At 51.9% G+C, this 24,656-nt stretch overlaps 1 protein-coding gene across 1 annotated transcript in view; it reads left to right on the plus strand.

The window, feature by feature from the left end:
- The window catches only part of RALY (RALY heterogeneous nuclear ribonucleoprotein), a 120,466-nt gene that overhangs the window by 20,871 nt on the left and 74,939 nt on the right, over nt 1-24,656 (plus strand). Inside the window, exon 2 of the mRNA XM_027693882.1 lies at nt 23,777-23,864. The gene's annotated coding sequence lies outside the window, so the exon portion shown is untranslated. The remainder of the gene's footprint in view (nt 1-23,776; nt 23,865-24,656) is intronic.

A 24,656-nucleotide genomic window follows, 5' to 3' on the forward strand; every position in this document is an offset into this window, starting at 1 on the left:
TTTCCCTAATATCCAATTTAAACATCCCCTGGCACAACTTGAGGCCGTTTCCTCCTCGTGTCACTTGTTCCCTGGGAGAAGAGCCCCACCCTTCCCTGGCAGGGAGTGGCAGAGCCCTGGAGCCCCACGAGGTGCCACATCACTCCATCCCACTCCCCTGGCACCCAGGAGCAGGGATAACCCCTAGTGACAGGGCTTGGGGGCTGGAGATCCCCTCTTGGGGCTTCCCACATCACCCCAAGGCTGGAAGGATCTTGTGTCCTCCCTATAACTGCACTGGGGGAACCTCTCCTCAGGATCCCTTTGGAAGCATCTCCCTGCCCTTAGTGAAAGGGTGGCCAGGCCCTGGCACAGCTGCCCAGGGCAGTGGTGGAGTCCCCATCCCTGGAGGGATTTGAAGATGTGTAGATGTGACACTTGGGGACAGGAGTTAGTGATGGCCTTGGCAGTGCTGGGGGAATGATCCTGGAGGTCTTTTCCAACATAAATCATTCTGTGATCCTCTCCCTGTGACACCTCCTTCTTATAATCCAGCAATGGGGCTTGTGGTGTCCCAACCATTAAGGAACCGAACTGTCTGGACCTGCAGGGAGGAATTTGGAGGCTGAATGTCCTCTGGTGTAGAGGTGGAGCTTTTTTCTCATCTCTTCAGGATCCCTTTGGAAGCATCTCCCTGGCCTTAGTGAGCACAGAGCAGTGCCCTGAGCTGTGCTGGGGGAAGGTGTGATGAGCAGCCCTCCCCTGCTGGCTGTGGGGGGCTCCTGGAAGTGGGAAATGATCTGTAAGAGATTCTACTGCTTCAGTGCCTGACACCTTGACAAGAACATGTGACAGACTGAAAGTTGTACTGGCAAAATAAAAACAAATTGGGAGAATTTGGTGGTTTCCACTTCACTCTGAGGGGTTTTGCAGCATCATTCATGTTGCTGGGAGTGTCAATAAAACGACATGTAAAAATGGGGGTTGTTTTGATGCTTATTTTGATGCTTTGAAATGCTGCTTCAAAGGAAAAAAAAGATCAAACCCTTTTTTTGCTTTCACATTTCTCATTAGAAGAAAACCCCTCTAACAGTACATTTTCCTTCAGGAAAATGGAAAAGTTTTGTTGAGGATTCTTTCATTTTTGTGAAACCTCAGTTGCTGAGGTTGCTGCAGATTTGGGTGCTGCAGCTCTGGTTTGCATCATTCAGGTGCAGTTGTTTCACTCTTCCAGTGAAAATGGACAGAGCAGGATTATTTCTTTCACAGAATCATAGAATAATTTGGGTTGGAAGGAAACTTCAAGCCCATCTCATTCCACCCCCTGTCACAGGGAGGGACACCTTCCACTATCCCACATTGCTCTGAGCCCCATCCAACCTGACCTTTCTTTCTGCAGATTAAATGTGTCCAGAAAAGGAATTTTGGTCTGTTGCTGGATTTAACATGCATGGATTTAACAGCCCCTGCTTGAGGTCTCAATGTGCAAAGACATCATCAAACTCAGGCTGTGTCCTGGGCGAGGAGCAGGTGGGATGGGAAGAGGTGCTGGGTATCTGTACATTTATTTAATCAACAAACAGTGCAGACACACAGGTTGTTCCTGGCTGGAGGAGCTGCAAACACAAGGCTGGGCTCTCTCCTCCTTGGCTCTTTGTGCTGAGCACGTTGGCACCCCCAGAAAGGATGAAAATTCATCCCAGAGGGTCACAGGTCACACCTGCTCTGAGACAGCTCATTTTTTTACCTGGCACCAAGATGGATTTGTGTGATAACGAGCTCCAGTGTATTAGAAAAATCTTGCTTAAAGCATCTGGGTCAAATGGAGCTAATTGGCTCTAACCTCATAAATTCAGAAGCCCAATTAATTTGGTGTATTTTGAGGAAGCTGGGGGAGGGCTGGGCTTTGCTGTCCTCCAGGGCACAGTCCAGCACTGGATTGTGGAAAAGCAGCTGGATATTGGGCAAGAACTTTGGGATCAAAGTGAGTGATGGCTTTATACACAGAGCTGCTTGTGGCTGAGGAGAGACTACATCAAACCTGCTCTTTCAGGACAGGCAAAATGTTGGTGACTATCTCAAATACAAAATCTGGGAGGCTGTTTGCTCAGAGCCTGGGATCTTGGAGCTCCTAGATGTTAATTCACACTGGACCCTCCCCAGTTTGGGACTGGGAAAAGCACAATGCTGCCCCAAGCACCGTCTAGAGCTATTCCACATCTTTCATCCTAGGAAGTACCTGTGAAAAGAAACCATCGTTGCTTAGAGGTTCTGCTTCTGCAGAGGGATTCACATCTGCAAGGACCAGTGGCTGTGAGTGGAGTCCTCAGACTCCTCAGGGAATTCCAGGTGCTTGGGTGGTGTCTCTTGCTTGGAGCCTCAGACCCTGCAGATGGATCTCACCTGAGCTATGTGCACACAGGTTCCTTTCAGTGCCTCCTTCAAGCCTCCAAACCATTTCCTCGGGCACTTCACCCTCCAGACAGACCAGGGAGTCCTGCAGGAACACTTGGGAACATGCAGCTCGTAGGAACATGTCCTTGGCTTTGTTTCTTCCCTGCTCTCTGTGCATGTGGGGTGCCTGGCTGGGTTGGATGGAAACAAGATACTGTGCTACTGGAGGCAAGATCTGAGTTGGATCCCTTCACCATGGGGTAAAATGAGAGGTGGATTTCTTTCTGGAGAGATTCCCAGGTGGATTCCCCACGCCAGCATCCTGGGGAGGCAGGTGTGATGCTCCTGGCTGTGCTGGCACGTTTGCTTTGCTCTGACCCCTTCGTGAGGCACAGTGTGGGTACATTTAATGGTCTGAAGTGCTGAGCTGCTTTTAAAACTGTTCAGAGATGAGGAGAATTGGAAGATTGTAGGTTTGGGAGCTGAATCCTGCCTGGTGAGGCAGCTGAGCTTCCAGCATTTGGGGCAGATGAAGGGCAGGAGCTCAAGGACCTTGCAGGGGTGCTCTGCTTGGCACCACCACTGAGCTGGGAGAGGAGGAAGGAGGGAGACCTGTGGATTTGAGAGCTGGGACATTGAGAGCCAGGAGCCTGTGCTCTTGCAGTCACAGAAGCATAGGATATATTAATTTAGAAGGGACCCATCAGGATCACTGAGTGCAACTCCTGGCCCTGCACAGACACCCTGACAATCCCACCCTGTCCAAACACTCCTGGAGCTCTGGCAGCCTTGGTGCTGTGCCCACTGCCCTGGGGAGCCTGGTCAGTGCCCAACCACCCTCTGGGGGAAGAACCTTTCCCTGAGATCCCACCCTAAACCAGCTGGATCACTGGGACAAAGCCTCTCAGCACAGTTCCCTGTGTCTCCTGGTGCAGTGGGTGCTTTAGGGGGCTGCTTAGAAAAGCCCCTGTCCTGTGTGCGCAGGGCTGGCCCCGAGATCTGCAGTGTGTGTGCTCTGCTCCTGCTCTCCCTGCACTCTCAGCTCCCTCCCCTCTCCCTGCCAGGCTCCTCTGCCCCCCAAATCTTCTCTTTCTCTTCTTGCTGTGCACTGGGTATCTACATCTGCAGCCAGGAAGGTGGCACTGCCAGTCCCAGGAACCTCTGCCTTGGGTACCAATTCATCCGTGGTTCAGCATCACCCCATTATCCTGGGCCTGTTATCAGGGACCAGCCTGAGCCCCATGGAAGCCTCTTCCTGGTCTCCCAGAGGACCTGCAGGTTCTGGTGTGAAAAAATTGCTCATCTGCACAACTTGATATCTGGCCTGGTGGAAAAATCCTCGTTGGAGGGTGCTGAGCTGGTGGGCTGGAGTGGGAACAGTGCAGATGTGCCTGGCCTTTCTGCATCCCTGAGGAGACAGGCAGAGATCACAGGGAGGTTTGACTGGCACAAAAATCCCCAGGAATCCTCTGCTCTACTGCAGACTTTAAGGAGACCTTACAGCCACAGTGTGGGTGAAAAGAATGTTTCATATTGGATGATCTTTAGAGTCCAGGGCAAATTTAGCAACATTTTTCCTCTGAGAGAGGTGAGGTGGAAAGCATCTTTCCTATGAATGGGAAGAAATAAGGGAAACTTTGAGGTGTTGGGAGACTGCAGGGTCTCTGTGGACCTCTCTGGGTCATAGAGCAGATGTCATTCAGCAGGCAGAGGAAATGTGTGAAGCCTTTGTCTGCTCTTTCCTGCTTCTGGGAGCCCTGGGCTCCAGGATGGGGCACAGCAGTGCCCACTAGTTCATCCTCTTTGCTCTCTGACACTGGTTAATCTCTGGAGCAGCCCAGCACAGAGCTGATGCATTTGGATTTTTGTCCAGTTTTGAACTGGCACCATAGTTTATGAAGACTTAAAAGTTATTTTGTAGAATGAGAGAGAACAATCTTGCAGGCCCACATGGCAAGGGTGGGTACTGATGCCAAAGAACTACCACATTTGGAATTGTATGACTTGAATGTGGCCAGTGACTGGCATTTAAACCAGAAAAGAGGGAAGCAGTTCTATGGGTTTTAATATTTTCATTGTCCCTGTGCTTCGTCTTTAAAATAAATGAAACTTATACCCCATAGAAACATCAGAGGTGTTGGACTTTATTTTGTTTGGGGTTTGTTAGAGTAGGGAATTTGTTTGTCTGTAATTGCTGTTCATACACCCCAGAAAAGAATCTTGAACTGCAGGGCTGGGTTTCTGTAGAAGGGACTTTGTGCCCAGTGAACAGATGGCTTGAGGAACTTGGCTGGGCACAACATCTCCTGCCAACTTATTCCTGTTGGAACATAATGCTGGTTTTTTCAAGAGGAAGGGCCACACAGGCAGCAGGACACGCCAGGGGGGTGATGGGGATGGGGTGGTGGTGGCAGCTCTGCTGTGATTCCGGGGGAGGTTCTGTTGTGGGGGATGTGGGTCCCCCAGCCCAGCTGTGGCTCTGCAGGTGAGCACAGGGCAGCAGTGTCAGCTGCCAGAGGGTTTGAGCTGCCTTGGAATGAGAGGTGTAATGGAAAGGTATTTGCTGTGTGTTTAATAAGCTGTGTATTTAATGTGTTTAGCAGCCAGACTGCCAGTGGAGCCCAAGTTTCTCACTGACTCCCCAGGTGTTTTTGAAAAGCCAGGCCTGACAGTGGAAGGGAATCACAGAATCCCAGAATGGTTTGGCTTGGAAGGAACATTAAAACTTACCCAGTGCCACCCCCTGCCATGGGCAGGGACACCTTCCACTAGCCCAGGTTGCTCCAAGCCCCATCCAGCCTGGCCTTGGACACTTCCAGGGATCCAGGGGCAGCCACAGCTTCTCTGGGCAACCTGGGACAGGGCCTCCCCACCCTCACAGGGAAGGATTTCTTCCCAATATCCCATCTAACTCTTCCCTCTGGCAGTAGGATGCCATTCCCCCTTGTCCTGTCCCTCCATCCCTTGTCCCCAGTCCCTCTCCAGCTCTCTTGGAGCCCCTTTAGGCCCTGGAAGGGGCTCTCAGGTCTCCCTGGAGCCTTCTCTTCTCCAGGTGAACCCCCCCAGCTCTCCCAGCCTGGCTCCAGAGCAGAGGGGCTCCAGCCCTTGGAGCATCTGCATGGTCTCCTCTGGACTCGCTCCAACAGCTCCGTGTCCTTCCCTGGGCACAGCAGGGGCAGGGAAGGAAAGCCTCCTCTCCATACACAGAGGAAGGAATCCCAAACTGATATTCCTGCCTCAACAAGACCTGTCCCTTTTCTAACCAGCACAGATCTGCTTGGCTGCAGGAATCAGAAATGCTCTTCCAATCTGTTTTCCTCTTCCCTTAAGAAGCCAGTGGGAATGGGAAATCAATTTAGGACAAATTGGGCTAAATCAATCCAGGGAGGATGCTCTTTGAAATCTCCTCCACTGGCATCCTGGCACAGAGCTGGTCCTGAGGGCATTGGTCTGGGGGCTGTGGGGTGGGTCAGTGTGTGCTGAGCCCTGTTTGGGGGATACACAAACCCCACTGCTGTCTGGGGCTGCTGGAGGATGGGCACAGCCCTCAGAACTGGATCTGGTCAGGTTTTCTCTCTTGGGACAGGACTGCCCAGGGAAATGGATGTGACTGTAGTCTGAGAGTCTTCCCATTGCTGCAGGGGTAATTCCAGAAGGGATTTTGGCTGGCAGGATCCATTACCAGAGCCGGACATGGGTGCAGCCCTGGAAGGTACCTTCCTGCTGTAATTACCCTAAGGGTAATTAGCTTTCTGTAAGGTAATTGCCACCATGTTACACCTCCCCATCTTTCTGTGACTCTTCCATCCCCTCAGACACGGGCTTAACATCCCTTTGGTTCCCTGGAGACAAGGCAGGGGTGGACAGTCAGTCTCCTCAGGAGGAGGAGGGAATTGTTCCAGGGTGCCATGGAGCTGCTGTTCCATGTCTGCTGCCTGCAGAAGCAGAACCCATCAGGGGGTGACCAGTTCCTGTTAATCCACAGCACCCCCACCTCTGCAAGGACACAGCAGGGCTGTCACTGCAGGGCTGCCTCTCCCTTCCCACTCCCAGATAATATTTCCAGCATCCAAGCTCTCATCCACAGCCCTGTGTGAGATACCACAGTGATCCCTTGTTCTGTGCTGAGGAGGAGCCTGCAGAGCAGGGGTGCCCAAAAAGGGGGGTTTGGGGGTAACTGGGGTGTTGGCAGAGCAAGGAGGAAGGTGCTGGGGCTGCTCTGGTGGCTGGAGGGGGTGTTTGGAGCTGCTTTGGCAGCTCAGGACCTGGGTTAAATCCTTCAAAGTGGTGGGAGATCCTTGGTACAGGGGAGCAGCTCGTGTTGGGGTGCTGCCTGAGGGGGACCCTCCCCAAAAGATTTGGGGGTGTGCTCAGGCCGCCCCCTCTGCACCCACCTGCTTCCATCTGTCTGGGCAAGGAGGAGCCACGTGTGGCTGGTGTGAAGGGAGCCAGGAGGGCTCAGCCAGGGGCTGCTGAGCAACAGGGGACAGCTCAGCTGCCCCAGGGCTCTGCTGAGCCCAGCTGGGCTGTGGGGTGCCCCTGCACTGCCCCATTCCCTGGGGACAGGGGTCCATCCCACTGCAGGGCTGGGTTTGGGGTCTTTGTGCAGCGGAGGAGTCACAGCAGGGCCCTGAATCCTGCCCATGACACGTGGCTGAGGGCCTTGGGAAGCAGCTGGTGCTTGGGATTTTGTGAAGGTTTGGAGTTGCAGGAGCCAGGGGAGAGGGGGCTGCAGGGATTCCTGCAGTGATTCCTGCAGCAGGGCTTGTGTTACACCCAGCACACGTGGGGGGTGAAAGAAGGGCTGAGGTTTCCTTCAGGGGTCTGTCAATCCCCACTTTCAGCAGAAGGATGTTCAGGAGGCAGGGGGTGTTACTGCACCTCAGCAAAGCCATTCCCACTTCTCCCCAAACTGTTCCAATTCCCTGCCTGTTGTTCTGCAGCCTGGGGAGTGACTAAATGAGACCTGTTCTTTCAGGAAAGGCAAAATATTGATGACTATCTCAAATATAAAATTTGGGAGGCTGTTTGCTCAGAGCCTGGGATCTTGAAGCTCTCAGCAGATGTTAATTCATACTGGACCCTCCCCAGTTTGGGACTGGGACCAGCACAGTGCTGCCCCACATACTGGCTAGAGCTGTTCCAGCTTCAGGCATCCCATGGCCAAGAGGAAAGTCCTGTCACCCCAATACACTTCTCCTGAGCTCCAGAATGGAGCAGTTCAGATGTGAGGGGACCTTTGGAGATCCCTCATCCAGTCTCTGAGTGGAGAAGCTGAAGAAGGTGTTTTAGGGCTGGAGGGAGACCTGGGAATGGTGGTGTAGGTTGGTTGTCCTGGCTTGGCTGGGCTGGTGTTTTACAACATATTCTCAGGGGCTGCCTCCTGCTTGACCCCTGGGATTCCTCCTCATCAGGGTTAATGGTATTTTCCCAAGGATTTCTTCCCAAAACCTCCCTCTGAGCCCTTCTCCCCTTTCCATCCTTAGGGTGTAGTAATGCTCCCAGACATGCCTCCAGCATGTCCAAAGCTCTGAGGTTCCTCACCCACCACGGTGGAACTCCAGAGGGCAACATTCCCTTTGCTCATCCCACTTGGATGATGTTCAGCAGCTCCATCCTTCTGGATCCTGTGGCTGGGAAAAAGACATGGACAAACCTGAGAGGGATGAAGCCCTCTGAAACCCCAGCAGCTGTGGGAATTATCTGGGACAATTCGTTTCCATCACAGCAATAAAACAAAAGAAAAAAAAAAGGAAAAAAATGAAGGAAACAAAATTCCTGAGTGCACTAAAACAATAAATAAAAGATGACCTTACCAGGCAAGGATTTTTGACAGGGACAGACCTATTCTGGGGGCCCTGTCCCTGACATTCCATGCCCTGTGGGCTGTGTTGGGAGCCTGCATGTCCAGAGGGTGTGAGAAGCTGTTCTCTCCTAATCACCACCCACTTGGCACCTTTAGGTAAACCAGTTCTCACTCATCATTGCAAGGTAAGAAGAGGTCCTGAATGAGGAGATCTTTTTAATAGAATAGCTTTTTTTTTAATCAATCTGATTTTGGGAAAAATCAGATATGCCAGGAAAAGTGTTGAACAGAAAAAAGTGTTCCACTTAAAAGTCTGCTTTGAAAATTCCATTTCTTCGGTTTAAATTTTGGCTTGTGATCAGGGATATTTTTTTTTATGTTTGTTCTATTATCAGGACATCGTGGTGAAGTCCTGGAACCCATACTTTATACCAGAGGAGAGCAGAAGAGAAGCTGAACACCCTAAAAATGTAGAGTTTTGGAAGTTTGAGTATGGACATTCCATACTCATTCCAAGGTGTGGCAGGTTCAAGTTCAAGGCCCATCTCAGATTTCTGCTGGGGCTGGTTCTCAGCAGTAATTTGGTTGGCTTTCAAATTAATTTCCATTTTCCTCCATTCAAAACCAATCACCTCACATTTGGATGAGGAATTTTGGACTAAAAGTGAAGGAGTTCTGCTTTTAAATGAAGTGAAAATTAACATCGGTCGTAAGTCCATCGACTCTACCCCCATTCTTGGAGTGTTAGAGGACCACCATCCTCAGAAACCAGAATTTCTCATTACCCATTGGGAGATTTGCTGTAGATCCTGATGGATTCAGGTTCCTCTGCTGCACCAGCCGCTGCTCCAGACATGAGTTTTCTCCCAGGCTTGTTCCTCAAGTGGTTTTGATGAAGAGCTCTCAGAGCTGTTCCACTCGAAGCAGTGTTTGAAATTCCTGCTGTGCCGCTCGTCTGGGATTGGCCTGAGAAGCTGGAGGGTTCCTGAGAGTCCCTCAGGGCTGTGATTGGAATGAGCACAGGAGCACTTCCACACCCACACCCTGCAGGTGGGCAGGAGAAGTTTTATTCCACCCACAGGTCTGGGAAAAATTCGAGCAGCAGGGACCGTGTACCTGAGGGAAAGCTGGGGAAGGTGAAGGAAACAAACTACACAATGTGACTCTCACCTGGGTGTGCAGTTAAACATCTTGTTTGAATTAGCTCCAGACATGACTGCAAACATGTCTTAGGGTCCTTCAGGTGTTTGTTAAGGACCTCCTTTAATCAAATGCTCTTATCCCTGTGAGTGAGTTGGTGGTGGAACTGGTTCCCCCTTTTCCCACCTGCCAGTGCTGCTGCTGGAGAAGCAGTTTAATGGAAAAAACTCTCCAGGAGAAGCCACGATTTTTGGAGTTGTCACCTCCGCCTTTAGAGCTGCTGTTTTCTATCTCTTCCAGCTTTTTTTTCAAATCCTGCCATAACTTGTCACAGCTCAGGCTGAGCCAGGGTAGGTTTTGCCTTCTCAGAAGCTCTGGGCCCTTTTCCAGGATCATCCCCTTAGGTGGGCACCTTGGCCTTAAGCTGAGCCTTGCCATGAGGGTTGTGCTACACTGTTCCTGCTTAAGTGGGAGTAATTACTTAAGGTGCAAACACTGCTCAGAGTAGTCAGACAGTGTGTAAATCTGGTAGTAAAGCTGGCTGTCCACTTACCAGCAGATAACTCCACGTCTGGGGGCCATTTCTTGTCTCTGCTTCATTTCCCCATCTGTAGAAATAGTCTAATGGAAAAAAGCCCAGGCTCAAGTCTCTCAGGAGAGCATTTTCTCGTTGCTTTCCTGGATGCTTTGTGTGTTTTCCCCTGGGTGCAGAGAGCACTCAGCCCATTACAGGTGCCTGGTGCCAGTGGTGTGCCAGCAGCTCTCCCAGAAGGAGGAGCTCAGGGAGCCTTTTGGAGCTGCAGTGCCATGGGGTGAGTCCAGGTTCTGCTCTCACTGTGCCACAGAATGCTCTTCTGCCTTGGGGTGAACTAAAACAACTTTGGATTTCAGTGGCCTCACCTGGCTGGAGTGAAAGCATCTGGTGGCAAGCTGGGCAGGCCAGGTTGGACAGGGCTTGGAGCAACCTGGTCTTGTGGGTGACATGCCTGCCTTTGGCAGTGAGCCTGGAATGAGATGATCTTTAAAGTTCCTTCCAACCCAAACCATTCTATGATTTCTCTGTGTGACAGTCTCTCCTTTAGTTCAGATGATTTTCCATCTGACCTGATGCTTTCCCTGTGGAAAGCAGCCTCTGTCACCTCTCAGATTTCATTTCTACCATAAAATAGCCAAAAACAGTCAACCAAATCCCTTGATCCTTCCCATTGGTGCTTCCCAGCTGGTGCAGCAGTGGAGCTCCATCTGAGTCCTGTGGGTCTGCACCCGCCTCTGCCCGTCTGGCCTTTTGTAAAAGCCTTCTGATCCCTTAGGACTTCTCCAAATGGGGACATTAAATGACTTCAGCTCACTGCTCCACCAAATCATCTCCACAGAGCTGGTTTAGTTCAGAAATGTTTGGTGTCAGGAGCTGAAACCACAGTTGCTCATTATCCAAGCAGCTGCTTAGGATGAGGTGCTTCATATGTGCTGCAGTGGGGCTGTCTGACACCAAGTCAACTCAAGCCAACACAATTTTAATTCAGTCAAAATAATGGTATCATCAGGCCTTATACACTTACAAGAGTGTCCCTGCTTCCACAGGGAATAGCAGCATTTGGTGCTACAAATTAGAAAACCAGTTATCCCAAACAATGCCAAAGCAGAGGCAAAAAGGCTCAGCTCCCATGATGACCCTCTCCTGGCCTGGCTGGGTAGCAGGTGGCACTGGGTTCTCCAGAAAATGCCAAGAATCCACCTCAAAATGGTCAATATCACATCTTCTAACTGTGAAGTATTCATTTGCTATGGGTACCTATGAAAACAGTTGCCCTTAAGTTGGCATATTCTGCATTTGGAATATGAATGTCCCATTCCTGTGTCCCAGCTGTGGTGGTGACTTGGGGCCATTCCATCTCCTGGTCCTGAGCCCAGCTGGGTGCTTGGGGCTGGTGCCTCCAGGGCAGCACCAGGGGCTGCAGCAGCAGCCTCCTGACTGCGCTGGTTGGCAGGAGATAAAAACACTGGCTGGAACTGGTCGTATTTTCCACATTTCTCGCCTGATTTCTGCTTTTTAGCCATGCAAAATGGGCCTGATGTTCAGCATTCTGCACACCTTGTGAAGGCCCCAGAACTGAAGATGCCATTTGTTTCAGGTTATCAGTCAGCTCTGGGAGCAACAGAGAAATCTGTCACCGTCTCATAAACCCCCATCCAAGCAGTATTTGTTTGCCACTGTGTGAAATAACTCAGTGAATTTCTAATTACACAGCTCTAATTAAAGGCTGGATGTAACGACTGTGCCTAATCGGGATGATACACCCATTTCATTACAGGCAGGGAATTGCTTGTGTACAACAAACCACCAGCTCAGGGCAGGATTAATATCCCCTCCATGGAGCTGGGGGGGTGCTGGGCAGGGTGGACATCCCTGGGGAGTCTCCTGTGGCTGCACTGGGAACACTGGCTCCTTTGGAAGGAGGTTCTCAAGAGGTGTCTGTGATGATGGGGGTGAGAAAGGACCCTCCCAACCAGCCAGAGCGTGGAGGGGCCGTGCTCTGTGCACCACGACCAAGCATCCAGGTGGCTGCTGAACTGGGATTTAGTGGGTTTTGTGTCAAAGCTTAGACTGGTGGTAGAGCAGCAGAGGCTCCTTTCCTTCTCTTTCCTACCAGCTCTACCTGCTCTGATGTGCTCTTGGAGAACAGAGTAGCACAAAAAATTAATTATCCCACGTTGGAGGTCTTTTCTTCCGTGGATTTTGGGCGCTGGAGCCAAGAGCATCTCTCTGATGGAAGCCTGATGGGGAAGACTTCTCAGATCCTCTGTTCCCATGAGGTGCCTCTGCCATCTGCAGTGAGATGAAAGCACATAACCCCTGCAGTGAGCAGGCAGCTGCCTCCAGCCCTGCTGGCTGAGCCGGGTGCTCACCAGGCTCTGCTGACTCACGTCCTGCTCATCTGATCCTTCCTTTCAGCCCTAATGCAGTGCCTGCAATCCCAGAATGGTTTGGGTTGGAAGGGACCTTCCAGGTGATCTAGTCCAACCCCCCTGCCAGGGACAGGGATGCCTTCCACTAAACCAGGTTGCTCAAAGAATGGCCTTGAAAATCAAATACCCGCTTATCCAAGAGCTCCACCAGCATTCCTGTCACAAGGAGATGTTTCTTATAGCAGGACATGGACCTTAATCCATGTTGAGTGCAGGTTGCAGAGGGAACAGCTGCTCTTAAAGGTCTGGAGTTTTCTATTCATATTTTTGCAGCAGTTTGATGCTGAAATCCCACTTGTAGGAGAAACTCTGACATTATCCTTTCCTTACCTTGGAAGTTTGTCCTGCACAAATTCCTGTCAGATGTCAGGGGGGAGTCAAACATAGGACAGAGGGAATAATAGCCGGGCTATAGGTTAAATAGACAGATAATTGATTTCTCTCAGTGCTGGTCTCAGGTGTTAGCCCATTGTGGTTAATGATGGAAGGCAAGTGGAATTGAGGAGCCCTGGGTGGGAAGCTCAGCCTGGCACGTGCCTGGTGCCAAAGGCTCCTCGTGGTGCTCCTGTAGTGTTGGAGTGGCTGCACATTGGTGTCACTGTTCTTTTTTCCACTGGCTGAGCAGAGCTGAGCTCTGACAGCTCCAGTCATGGCACAGGGTGCCCAGAGAAGCTGTGGCTGCCCCTGGATCCCTGGAAGTGTCCAAGGCCAGGTTGGATGGGGCCCTGAGTAGCCTGGTCAAGTGGAAGGTGTTTATTAATTCAAAATAAAGTAAAATACAGTAATAATGGCAAATAATAATAATAATGATAATAAAAAATGGAAAAAAAACAAGTGATGCTCAATGCAGTTCCTCACCATCCACTGAGCAATGCCAGGCCCCCCTTCCCAAACCCAGATCAGCCCCCAAAATACAGAGGTGCTTGCAATGCTGAATATTTACACCAGATTGGTGCCCTGAGCAGTGTCACCACGAAGGAAGAGCCCAGACCCCCTGCAGGTGTCCAGGGCTGGGGCAGGGCAGGAGCCCCAGGGAAGGTGCAGTGGGAGCACTGGGGGGGAGCACAGACCAGCCCAATTCTGCACCGGGCACTGGGCATCTCCCACCCAGCTCAGGCTGCTGGTAGAGTTCTGGGAGATATTTCCACCTTGGATCCCACAAACTCTGGACAGGTTTGAGCACAGACCCTGCTGGTGCTTGGATCCTGAGCTCCCTGTCACGGTGGGAGAGGCTTTACCAGGGTGGTGATTTCCATTTCCCTCCGCTCCTGCACCTTACCCTGCTTTGTGCAGCAGCTAAAAATAGTGGAAGGAAAGGTGTGAGGCTGCTCTGGGGGAAGGGCAGAGGGAAGCCCTGTGTGTGTGTGAGGAATTGGACTCCTGCAGCTGCAGGACGTGTCCGTCAGGCAGGCACCATGTGTGCGCAGCCTCTCCTGCTGGAGGGGCACTGGCCACAGAAATAAACAGGCTCTTTTTCAGGCACCCCACCAATGCCTCTTGCTAGCCTTGACTTTTTGGCTTGTCTCTGTATTTTTAGCTGCAGGACACCCTGTCCCCAAGCCTGGAGAGGAGCTGTGTTTCTCATACCTCTGCAGACGTGTGAAGCCAGCCCTCGCACTTCCCTGCTCCCAGTTTAGCAAGGGGAGGGCAGCAGGGTGGCTGAGCTGAGGGCCTGGGATGTGAATATCCATTTGTCCTGGAGCTTATTTATGGTTGGGATGAGTAAAGTGGTTGTTTAGTGTGGAGAAAAGGAGGCTCAGGGGGGACATTCTCACTCTCTACAACTCCCTCACAGGACAGGGGAGCCAGGTGGGGGTTGGTCCCTTCTCCCAAACAACAGGACAAGAGGAAATGGCTTCAAGTTGTGCCAGGGGAGGTTTAGATTGGATATTAGGAAAGATTTCTTCCCAGAAAGGATGGTCAAACCCTGGAACAGGCAGCCCAGGGCAGTGGTGGAGTCACCATCCCTGAAAGTGCTCAAAAAACATGTGGATGTGGTGCTTAGGGACTGGTTTAGTGGTGGCCTTGGCAGTACTGGGTTAATGGTTGGACTCAATTATCTTAGAGGTCCTTTCCAACCTTAATGATTCTGTGATTGTAAGTGAAGGGAAAAAAACCCTACAGATCACATTCAGCACAATGCACTACTTCTTTGTGTTTCACTGAGAGGGGGATGAGTTTGGGAGTTTATTCTCTTTTATTCAGAAGTACAGAATGATTTAGCACAATGCAAAATTAAATGTCACTTTGAATAAAGGATCAAATGTTCTTCCATTTGCCAAGTGCTGGAGAGAGCACATGATTCATGGTGCACTACTTCAGTCACGCTGAATCCACCTTTGCATCCTTCTCTACTCGAGCAGCAGAATCCACCTTTCCAGCCAGCTGAGCCCTTGTATTAACCCAGTCCTGCTTTGGGAGCCTCCTGCCACGTCTGAGCATCCCCACCCTGGTCCCTGTCACTGTCTAGGGCAGCGAGGCTGGGGAAGGAACTGGAGCACAAGTGCTGTGAGGAGAGGCTGAGGGAGCTGGGGGGGCTCAGCCTGGAGAGGAGGAGGCTCAGGGGAGACCTCCTGACTCTGCAACTCCCTGACAGGAGGGGGGAGCCAGGTGGGGGTCGGGCTCTGCTCCCAGGAACCAGCAGTAGGACAAGAGGACACAGTCTTAAGCTGTGCCAGGGGAGGTTTAGGTTGGGCATTAGGAAGAAATTCTTTACAGAGAGAGTGCTCAGCCACTGTCCCTGCAGGTGTTTAAGAAGAGACTGGATGTGGCATCAGTGCCATGGTTTAGTAGGCCAGGTGGTGTTGGGTCTAAGGTTGGACTTGATGATCTCAGAGGTCTTTTCCAACCTGGCTGATTGTGTGATTCTGAGATTCTGTCTCGTTTGGCCTGCGGGCTCAGCTCCTCTTCATCCCCTTTACTCCCTCTGTCTGCTCTGAAGTCCTCACTCAGATGCTCCCTTAGGCGTGGACTGCAGTTGAAATGTCTGAAGGGCTCCCTGGATGGCACTAAGGCTGTTTGTGTGCTTGGAGTGAAGCACTTTGCTGGATGGGGGCACAAAAGCCCCCAAGCTTCAGCAGAGCAGGTTTGCTCAGGCCCTGGGGGCTGCCAGCCCTGCTCCCCGTCCCTGTCCTGGTGTAAGATGAGCTGGGGATTGTTCTGGGATTGTGGTGCCCTCCCGTGACAGGCTGGATGGCCTGAGATCTGTTGTTTGTGCCCCTCCCGTGACAGACTGACTGTCCCAAGGCCCGTTGTTGTCGCCACGCTGACGTGTGTCCCTGGAAGATTGTATGACCGCCTTGTCCCTGGGGAGGGCCACCCAAGGTCACAGGCTGCTGGCAAACCTCAACACCCCTGCTCCTGATATGCTCTGGAGATGCTATTTTGGCTCCTCGAGGGCTCCCAGGGCAGGCAGGGACCGGGGCCAGTCCCAGGCAGGTGCCCCTGTATCCCCATCCCCAGCTCACATGGGAAGCACGTGCCAGGGTGGCTGGGTGGGAATTGTGCAGTCAGAAGAGGAAAAGCAAGACAGAGCAGGTGCAGGTGGAGGTTTTATTCACTGTGAGAAGGCTCCCCTGCATCCAGCTGCTCCCCAGGCCTTTTGGAACATGGATCAGGCTGCCGTGTGCTGCTGTGCTCGGAAGTTTGGTAGGGACAGCTTGAGCTTGCCCTTCTTGCCCTCTGCCAAGGGAGGGTGGTGTGGGCTTAGCATAGAATCATAAATCCCACCCTGATTTGGGTTGGAAGAGACCTTAAAACTCCTCTCATTCCACCCCTGCCATGGGCAGGGACACCTTCCACTAGCCCAGGGTGCTCCAAGCCCCGTCCAACCTGGCCTTGGACACTTCCAGGGATCCAGGGGCAGCCACAGCTTCTCTGGGCACCCTGTGCCAGGGCCTCTGGATTATGCTGTTATCCCACTGCACACCAGGCTGGGAGAAGGCACCGTGGGCTGGACAGGGCTTAGCTGATCTTCATTAAAGCAGAAATAGGTGCATATTTTGGGGGGCAGCAGCTCCTTACAAGAGGCTGCTGCTGGATTCTCCTGGGCATTATTACCTGTTCTCCCTGTGCAACTGGTGCTCCCCAAGCTCCTAATTCCCTGGGCCAGTGCCGAGATGAACAGCTGAGAGATTTTGCATTTTTTAATGGCCCTCTGCTGTGCCTGAATTAATGGGAAAATGGACTGAAACGAAGATGAAGGTATTGAAGGGAGAGGATGACAAATTGGCTTTGGAGCATGGCAGCAACGAGCACTGTCAGGGGTTCACGCACTGACCTTTATCTAAACAGAACTGTGTGTAACAGATAAGAATATTTAACAATAATTAATGTCACATCAGCGCAGAGAACAAAATGACTACATCAAACGGGCAAGAAATCCACTGCAAATTACTCAGAAGAGAAATGTCAGCTCCTTCCTATCTGCAGCCTCCTTGTGCTGATGGGGCTGGAATGAGCTGGGAGGGCATGTGGGGAGAGGGGCCAATAAAAATGATTTAGGGACTGGGTGATATCCACAGGAATGGGGGAGAGGAAGCAGGAACAGCAGCAGGTCTGCTGGACCAGGGTCCTGTAAAATCAAACACTGAACTGAGCTGATAATTGGGTGGGGAGAAATGTGTACAAACCAATTATCTCCACTGCTGAAGTTCTGACAGGCAGCTCAGGGCTTCTCTTTCCTTCCACCGAGGTGTCCCAGTGTACTGGGCTTGAGCAGACACTGCCCTGGCTCCTGAGCCCCCCTTTGTGTTTTATAGAAGGGAGAAAACATTGCTGGGCAGGGATGTTGGGATGTTTTTCATTCTCTTTCCCAGCTTCCCAAGAGCTGGGATGTTTGGAGGCAGTGTCAGTGCTGGGGGAGTGATGGGGGAAAGCAGCTGGGCCCCAGGGGCTGCCTGTGCTCGTGTTTGGGGTGGGGATACACTCTGCAATTCCTAAATTCCTCAAAATGAACGATTGTGCATGGACTGTTCTCTGGATTTCACCCATCCAGGTAACAGAACCAGCTGAGTGAGGAGGAGTTAACCCCTTCCTGACCTGCCTCCTGCTGCAGAGCATCCCCTGCCCCTGGGCATGTCATGGAACCACAGAGTGGTTTGGGTTGGAAGGACCTTAAACACCATCTCATCCCACCCCCTGCCATGGGCAGGGACACCTCCCACTAGCCCAGGTTGCTCCAAGCCCCATCCAACCTGGCCTTGAACATTTCCAGGAATGAGGCAGCCACAGCTTCCCTGGGCACCCTGTGCCACTCAGTTTGCTCAGCCCAGACACTGTGAGAACATCCAACTAATGCACAAGTCTGGTGAAGAGTTTGGCTCTGTACAGACCAGATTACAGCCATTCTTGGCTCCGTTCCCCTGAAGCCAGTGGTGATGCAGGGAAAACACATCCATTTTTATTCCGAATGGGCCCATCATAATGGATTATTTTCTGAACGTGAATTAATTTATCTGCGTGGCCACCCTTGGGAAGTGTTATCAGCCTCACTGAGAGGAGGTGAGCACAGAGCTGAAGCCCAAGGTCATGAAGGGAGTGCAGGGAAGCGCCAGGAACCTCTCCTGAATCCCTGGAATATTTGGCTGGTGCCCTAAAGGCCAGTGCTGTCTGTCTGCAGCACCTCTCCCCCCCAGGTCCTGCAGCCCACTAATTAGTGTCGTTGTCAGCATTTCCCGGTGGGAGTAGCCAGCCAGGTGCCTCTGGATTAGCAGGGGTGTGAAAAATTGCTTTCCAACTGGCCTGGTGACCTTGTGACAGCAGGAGGATTGACGGGCAGGAGATGGAGATGTCACGATACAAAATTAGGAACGATGGGGAGCTGTGTCTGTGCCCCTTGAAGAGGAACAGGAAAAGTGACCTGTCCCTGCTCCCATCCTGGGCTGGGACATGGTTTAGGGTTTCATGTCTCCATGACAGAAGATGCTGTGGCCTGTTTGCCTTGGGCAAGGCACATTTTGCTCACAGAGCTGTGTGGGTTTTGGAGTAGCATGGTGTGGGATAGAGGTGGGAGCAGGGCTGGTTCCCAGAGCACTCCCTGAGCACCATCCTGGCCAAAAGGTGTGGCCAGAAAAAGTGTCTGATGTGCTCAGTGGCTAAAGAAACCCAGCCCAAGGCAGGATGAGCAGATCAGTGACAATTAGAGGGTCTGAATGTCCTGCTTGTGGCAGGGGGTTGGAATGAGATGATCCTTAAGGTCCCTTCTGACCCAAACCATTCTGTGATTCTCTGAATATTCATTCACTGGGGAGAAAACATGACATTTAAGGATCACTGGAAGACTGAAGCCAAACTGAGGTATTGCTTGGAATGAAAAGCTGTGAATTTGCATCAGAATATTAGAGCAGGGCTTTGACAGCAACAGGCAACTAATTAAAGTGCATCAGTTAAACGGGTTCCTCCTCTTTTATCTCCCATGGTAGGAAGTGTAGAAAAGGTACCTGTTAGAAAAACAGATTTAAATAAACCCAGGGTGTTACTGATAACATCTGGAAAAGCAGGAAGGGCAGAGATCTCTGCTCTGGTTCACACTTCAGGCATCTGTTTTCCAGGAGGAACCTGCAGTCACTCAGCCCAACCAAGCAGCCAGAGCAGGAGCCTGGGAGTGTTCCCACTCCCAGCTGAGCTACTTTGCTTCGGGATTGAAGTCAAATGGTTTGGTTTCTGCAGGTTTCCTGCTGGTCTCTCCCAGAGGTCCCATTCACCCACTGGTTTTGTACAGAAGAGGGTCTGCACGAGCAGGTTCAAGCTCCCAGCCTGCATGGAGAGCTGGAGGAGTTCTCAGCATGGAGGGACACGTGCGGATTCTGAGTTTGAGCTTCTTCAGATGGCAAAGCTTCAGTGGTGGAAGCTGTTTTGGGAAGGCTTGAGCCAACTGAGCTGCCTTAAATTCCATGAACTCTTCCCCAGCAGCTCAAAAGGTGAAGTCCAAGTCTTCTTTCCCTTGTAACAAGCAGCACAACCAATCCATAGGCTCTCCTTGCTCTTCCTTGCCTCTGCTCTCTGAAACCCTCAACATGAACGTGATGGAAGTGATTTATCACATTGTCCCTCCTGGTGCTGGAGCTTGGAGAGAGGGGCTGGGAGACCTGAGGGAAAGCAGAAACCCTCTCCCACCCAACTCAGCTCCCAAGGCAAACATCAGCACCTTGAGGTCACTTGACCAGCGACAGGACCTGAAGGAACGGCTGGAGCTGTGCCAGGGGAACTTCAGGCTGGATCTCAGGGAAAGGTTCTTCCCCCAGAGGGTGGTTGGGCACTGACCAGGCTCCCCAGGGCAGTGGGCACAGCCCCAAGGCTGCCAGAGCTCCAGGAGGGTTTGGACAACGCTCTGAGGGACAGGGTGGGATTGTTGGGGTGTCTGTGCAGGGCCAGGAGCTGGATGGATGATCCTTGTGGGTCCCTTCCAGCTCGGGATATTCTGTGATCCTTGCCAGGATATTCTGTAAGTCTGTGATTCACTTCCACAGTGATGCACTCCGGGCTCACCTGCAAGCACCCAACCCTTGGATGTCTCATCCAGGACAGAACAGGGAGGCAAAGGGATACCCAGAGAGGAAGAAGAAGGAGCAGCAGGTTCAGCACTGCCACCTCTGTCACCTGAACACATGTGGCTGTGCTGATGGACCTCCACTGGCCCATCCTTGTTGCCAACCCCAGCCCTGCCCACATTTCTCAGGGACCATTGCTGTGCCTCAGCACGTGATGCTGAAACAACCTTCTCTTCTGTTCAACCCCCCTTGGCTCTGCAGAGATGCCATTTCTTCTCACCCATTTTCAAACTGAATTTCTCAGAGAAGTTTGAGAAAACAAAGGAAGGAAGAACCTGAAGGGAACAGGAGTTTCTGGCTGCACCATCTGATTCAATCTGGGACGTGCTGCTGGTGTCACCCTTTTTGATGCACATCCGGAGCTGGTGCCATTCCACACCTGCTCCACACTTGTTTTAAATGACACGTAATTATGACAGGCAGTGCAGAGATGGAGCTTCATCCCCAATTAAATTACACTCTGTCTTTTCATTTCCTGCTCCTGTTGAGGAGCAAACCCCTGGAGAGCAAAATCTTTAGGTTTAATGAAGTAGAAGGTGCCTGCACAGTTACAGGTGATCTTGTTTATTAGCAGCAAATCGGTGCTGATACGTAGTGTTTCCAAAATATTGGGCTTGTGTGGTGCCCTGGGGAGTGTTCCAGGTGAGTGGAATGCTGATGCCAGGATCCCAGGTCATCAGGTGAGGGAACATCCCATCCAGGAGAGCAGCTGCTCAGAGGTGTTTCTATCCCCACTCCAGCACTGGGCTGGTCCCTCTTTACTTTTCCTGCAGTCCCCAGTTGATCCCAGGGCTGGTGGCAGTGAGACAGCCCTGAGGGGAGAGGGAGGCAGCCCTGGTCCCTTGGGTCCATCCCTGCAGGCCCTTTGGATGAGCAAGAAGGGCACTTCTTGGAAACCCCTCAAAAAGACCATCTGTTTGCAGCTCTTCTGCCCTCAGCAGTTACCAACCAGCACAGAACTGTGGCTTTAGGGAAATCAGAGGGTGTTTTCATCAGGGTCTTCATCCCCACATGAGCTGGGGGTGCAGGGGTGGTGCTGGGGGGACACTCCCTGTGCTCTGAGCCCCATGGGACTGTGGGCACCATGTACCAACCCCTCTGCTGTGCTGGGCACATTCCCTTTGCTGCTTCAGCAAAATTTACCCTTGTGTGGAGTGCCCTGCCCTGAGGAGGAGTCTTGGGTGTTTAAGGGTCTCTGGTATATGTTAGGCAGTATCTGCACTGTTTCACTCTTTATTCCCTCCCCCAGTTCCCTCTGAATGCCATCCAGACCGTGATTTATGACCCTTCAGTGCCTTTTGCTTTTTCTTGGAGAACTTCTATTTAATTTTTATGCCCATTATCATTCGGGGAGAGAAGGGAAAGCCTCGGGGAGCCCAGAGTGAAAATAAACCAGCACGTTTTAGTGCAGTTACTTGGTTCCAAATATGTTGTATTTTGGCAGAGGACCTGTGTCCATTCTCCTTCACTTTTGCAACGTGGGTTGAAGTGGTTCTAGAAAAATCAGGGCATGGGGCACTCAGCTGATTGACTCAGCCCTGCAAAGGCTGGACTGTGCTTTTCCTGCTGCCTGAATTCCACAGGACTCACACAGTAAAGAGGAACTTGGTGTAAGAGCAGGGAATGGCTTTAAGCTGGGGAGGGTGGATTTGGATGGGATATTGGGAAGAAATCCTTCCCTGTGAGGGTGGGGAGGCCCTGGCACAGGTTGCCCAGAGAAGCTGTGGCTGCCCCATCCCTGGAAGTGTCCAAGGCCAGGTTGGACAGGGCTTGGAGCAACCTGGGCTAGTGGAAGGTGTCCCTGCCCATGGCAGGGGGTGGCACTGGATGATCTTTAAGGTCCCTTCCAACCCAAACCATTCTGGGATTCTGTGATAATTTGGTCTTTCATGTAGCTGTACCTTTGGGAAAAGAGGGATTATGGAGCAGCAGAGGTGGACATCCTTTTTTCAGCTCCCTTGATCTTGCTAATGGTGAAGTTTTTCTGTGCTTTACTGCTTCCACTTTGGGTTATCAGTCAGCTTTGTGACCTCATCTGGGTCTAACTGAACATCCTCAGGGACACAAAGACAGGCAGGAATTTGGCTCTTGGTCTCAAAGAGGTGGAGCCAAGAGCAGAACTTAGAGCTTCTGATGCTCTTTGATATCCCTCTGCCCCTCCAGATGTGGGTTGTTCTTTGCAGCAGTAGGAGGCTTTAGGAGCCAGGTGAGCACTTTGGCCTCTGTCCAGGTGTCAGAGTGAGTCTGGGAGGAGATGGGAAATCAGAACTTCAGATTTCCAGCAGGTATCATCAGATCAGGCCACGAGCCATTTGCTTTTCCCCTTTCCTAGTGTGTCTCTGAGAGTTTTAATGTCCAGGGCTCTGCTCAGACATGGTTTGGCCTCCAGTTTCTCCTACTCTCTCCCCTCTCCTGTATCTCTCCTTCCTGAAGGCCCATTCCCAGAGCACTGCTGCAGTCCCTGATTCCAGCACTTTGCACACACACTGAATTGAACTTCTGGGAAATGCTGCCAGACCTCTGGAGAGGCTCAATAAACACGAGTGATGGATCTGTTGGAATGGAGGGGAACTGAGAAAACAGCACTGGGAAGTTGTTCATCTCCAATGCTTTGTTGGGCTCTTGGATGACAGGAAACGTGGCCCCGTGGCAGCATCCCCTGCTTTTAACCTCTGTCACTGTGGTTGCTTTTCCATGGCCCCCTGTGCAGGAGGGATTATCCCTGGAGTGTGGAAGCCACTGTGTCACCTCTGATGGGCTCACCAGATCCGTGTGACCTCGGGGTTGGTTGGAGCCCAGGGCTGCATTTCTCTGTCTCTTTAGCACTTCCTCAGTTTTAATTAAAAGCTTCATTCCAGTTTGACCTTTTGCAGTGCTGTGGCACAGCTGGGACTGAATTGAGCCTCTCAGTCTGGAGAGTCTCTGCTGGCAGGCTGGGAGGAGCTATAACTGTTCAGCATCATGTTTGTGGTGTCTGCAGGAGCCCTGACTGCCCTTCCTGCCCTCCCATGGGATCAGGCAGCCCATGTATCCAAGTATCATAGAATAGAATCATCATCTCAGAATGGTTTGGGTTGGAGGGGACCTTCAAGATCATCAGTTGCACCCCTCTGCCATGGGCAGGGACACCTTCCACTAGCCCAGGTTGCTCCAAGCCCCGTCCAACCTGGCCTTGGACACTTCCAGGGATCCAGGGGCAGCCACAGCTTCTCTGGGCAACCTGTGCCAAGGCCTCCCAACCCTCACAGGGAAGAGTTTCTTCCCAATATCCCATCTAACCCTGCCCTCCTTCAGCTTGTAGCCATTCCCCCTTGTCCTGTCACTCAAGGCCCTTGTCCAAAGTCCCTCTCCAGCTCTCTTGGAGCCTCAATAGGCCACAAAAGGCCACAATAAGGTCACTCCAGAGCCTTCTCCTCTCCAGGCTGAACAATCCCAATTCCATCAACAGAACATTTCAATTCAAGTTTGTCTAACCCAAAGCAAATCCTTCAGTTTCAAACCACATTTTCCATACAGAAAACCAAACAATAAATAACACTATGAAAAGGTTTTACTGTGGGACATTTCAGTTTGAAGAAACTCTCATTTCCCTGAGTAAATCCCAGCCATCGTGACCAAAAATTCCTGCCCGCCTCCATCGGCCCAGTTCCGTGTTCTCTGCCAGCATTAACCTGATGTAGCAGTTTCTGTGGGATTTCTGGTGCCCTGAACCACCCCCAGCAGCTCTCCCAGCGCTCAGCCCTGCAAACACAACCACCTCTGTCTGCTCCCCTTCCAGCTCCCTGCTAAGCAGCTCAGAGTCTTAGCTCGGAAAGTCCCGGCTCTGATCTTTGCAGACATCCAGCAGCTTTGCTTTCCAACACCACACTCCCTGCTCTGCTGAGGGTTAGAAAGTACTGGATTATCCTCTTACCGTGCCTCTGTGTCCTGGTTCTTGCAGGGTGAGGCTGAGACTGTCGAGGGGTTGTGCGCCTGCTCCCGGAGCGGTGACAGGAGGACTGACAAACCCCAAGTGCCAGCCGGTCCCGGTGAGTAAATGGATCTTGATGTACTTTTAGATGTGAGGAATGGTGGGAGAGATCCCTGCAATTCCCAGTTTTGTGGCTGGGGGACTCAGCAGTGGGATTTGGGGTGGCACAGACACCTTGCCTGAGGAGATGAGTTGTGCCGAGTGGTTTCGTTCCGGAGTCGGGCTGAAGGTGCTGAGCCCGCTGGCACTGGGCTCATCCTGCTGGGAGCCCTCAAGGAGTCAGAGGTGGCTGGATTTGCTGAGAACCTGCCATTGCCCTCAGTGCTGTTGGTGGCAGAGACAGGATTGCTTTAATTACACCCTGCAGGGCAGGTTGGGCTCGTTGTGGACACGGTGGCTTTCGGTGTGTTTGAATTTCTGAGTCACTGCGTTGCTTCTCAAAGTTATCTTTGCAGTGGTGAAGGTGAATGTGAGTGTCTAGAGCAGTCCAGAGGTGGACTCTGCTCCTGACTTCCCTGTGCACATCCCAGAGCAAGGGGCTGCAAGGAGCAGCTGGGTGGAAGTGCTTCCCACACGGAACACTGTGCTTGGGGTGGGCACACAGCTCACGGAGCTGCTGGGGGACACAGGGGGTGCCCAGAGCTTGGTCAAAGCCCTGGTGCTGCCTGTGCACAGGGCAAGCACAGCAGCTGCTGGCACAGGGGGTGGCAGAAGCAGGCTCAGGGGATCTCCTTGGACATCAGCACACTGGGGTTTGTTGGTGCTTTGCTCAGGACAGAGGAGCTGCCCATCCCCAAAGGGTGCAGCAGTGTCCTCGGGCCACAATTCAGGAAGAGAGCCAACTCCCAGG

The sequence above is a fragment of the Neopelma chrysocephalum genome, unplaced genomic scaffold, assembly GCF_003984885.1.
Source record: "Neopelma chrysocephalum unplaced genomic scaffold, ASM398488v2 Primary Assembly neopelma1_94, whole genome shotgun sequence".
NCBI classification, from domain to species: domain Eukaryota; kingdom Metazoa; phylum Chordata; class Aves; order Passeriformes; family Pipridae; genus Neopelma; species Neopelma chrysocephalum.